We start from the raw sequence: 2,391 nt of genomic DNA, 5'->3' as shown, positions 1-2,391 counted from the left end.
TTTAAAACTAGATACGAGCAACTTCAAGAGTATTTAGAAAATGCTGAGCAACGATGCGAAGCAGTAATAGCTGGTAATGCACAGCAATTGTGCAAAAGCATGTTGAAAATTTTTGAGAAGAATAACGAAAAATTATCTACGTCTTTGAATCAATTGAAAATAGTATATAAAGCGACGCAGAATAAACGAGGTTTAATAGACGCTATAGGAACCGTCAGCAAAACGTTGTTCGGTACCATGGATGCTGACGACGCAAAACAAATATACGAGCAATTACAATTACTCGAAGGAAAGGAACAAATGCTACAACACGTCGCGAAGAATCAACTAAAAATCATAAACGCAACTATTGATCACATTGATCATTTGAGGAAAGCAGTAGCATACAACAAGAATTTACTCGCAAATATCACTACCAAAATGGAGTTACAGCTGGATAAGTATACACACAGAGAGGACTTGGATGAATACTTCCAAATTATCCTTGCCATTTTGACAGACCTACTGACTGACGTAGATAAGACCGAAGATTATTTAGTAACCGCGCAACATGGTATCTTACGTACAAATTATTTACTTTTAGAACATATTGTAAAGGAATTAAGAGAAGTCGCGTCACAGCTTACAAAAGGATTACATTTTCCTTTTCAAATAAAGTTAGAAAATTGGCACGCGATCCAAAAACATATGTTAATAAATGCTTTCGTTATGGATAATGACATATTTACAATTTTAAAGTTCCCAATAATCGCGTATCCTACATATAAAATAATAAGAGTAACACCGTTACCGGTATATGAACAATTAAATGTATTTAAGTTTATTAAGGTAGTTCATTCAATAATAGCATTGGATAGAGAAAACAATCATTATACGTTGTTAAATGAAAACGAATTAAAAGAATGTATCCTCGATATGAACATGTATACATGCGAGAGAACTTTTCCGATTTATCAGATACAGTCTGACGCACCATGCGAAGTGCAAATTTTTGAAAACATGCCAGGGCAATTCCAGAATTGCGAGTACGGACGTGTCCTGGCAAGTACCACATTGTGGATTACGCCATCGGAGGAGAGAACGTGGTTATATTCAACCCTAAACAATCAGGAGTGTACCGTCATTTGTAACGGGCTAGAAGAAAAAATGGAGATAAGCAAAACAGGTAAAATAAAATTAAAAGGTGATTGCAAATTAACGACATCCGATATTATTTTGAAGACGAAGTCTCGGTTAGAAACGCGTTATATTCAAACTCACTTATCAGAGTTCAATCTCACTTTGAATATTGAAAAAGAAAATAATTTCGACCTCCCAAGGCATACTCTATTAAAGAAGGTAATAGGAAACACGGAAGAATTAACGAAATTAAGTTTAAACCTTAATGAACTAGACGAATATTTAAATAATAACCAGAGTATGTTTAATAGTAAATATTTCATTTATCCTGTAGGATCGGGAATATTAGTTATAGTATTAGCTAGCGTGATCGGGGTAGCCTTTTGGATAAAAAAAAAAAAATTAAAAAATTGAGTAAAAAAGGAACGAATAGACAGGAAAGACCGAGTACGGAAGTACAATTTCGCACCAATGACGCTATGCTGTATTGAATAAATAGAAATGTAAGAAACGATTGTATAATAATTGTAATACGGGAAACATAATTGTATTATAAATCTTAAGAAAATTCGATCCCTCATTTCCTTTTACTAAGGGGGGAGGGATGTCACGAGTGCAAAACTGCTCTATATCCACTGTGACGATTTCGCCACAGAACGTGGCGAAATACTAAAATAACATTAGCGCAATCATATTATTGCCAATATGATATATAAACCAATTATTATAATAAAAGTTGCGCGGACGCTGGCCTCGTCTGAGTAGAACGCTGACGAGGCTATACGGGCGACCCCAAAATAATTAATAAAAGCGCGGCCGCGTAGGCGACCGGCGAGCCAGTCAGACAATTCTCAGTGAGTAATTCGGTCAAATAAAATAGCGTAACACGTCGTGACGCGCGGTTTGAATACGTCTAATATACTATCGCGACGCAAGTGCCGATAGGTGTATTGGTGATGATAATAGAATAAAAATAGTGTATCGCAATATTAAAGATTATATTTATATATTCAGTACAAAACTACAACAAGTTTTGTTCAATGTGCAAACTCCCCCGAGTCCTAAGTGGATCCCGAACCCGTGCCGTACAGCGGCACAACACATCATCACGAATCAAGAATATTCTATCAGTTGAGTAGTGCCGTCAAAGTCTCACTACAAATGCTTCTAAGCATTTGATTTACTAATCACAGAAAAAAAATTGTATTAAATGATTTGTCAAAGAACGCTTCAAAACATTTATAGCGTCACGTTAACCTTATCTACCCGTCA

The sequence above is a fragment of the Trachymyrmex cornetzi genome, unplaced genomic scaffold (genome assembly GCF_001594075.2).
Source record: "Trachymyrmex cornetzi isolate Tcor2-1 unplaced genomic scaffold, Tcor1.1 scaffold697, whole genome shotgun sequence".
NCBI lineage: Eukaryota > Metazoa > Arthropoda > Insecta > Hymenoptera > Formicidae > Trachymyrmex > Trachymyrmex cornetzi.
Note: the sequence above shows the minus strand (reverse complement) of the source record.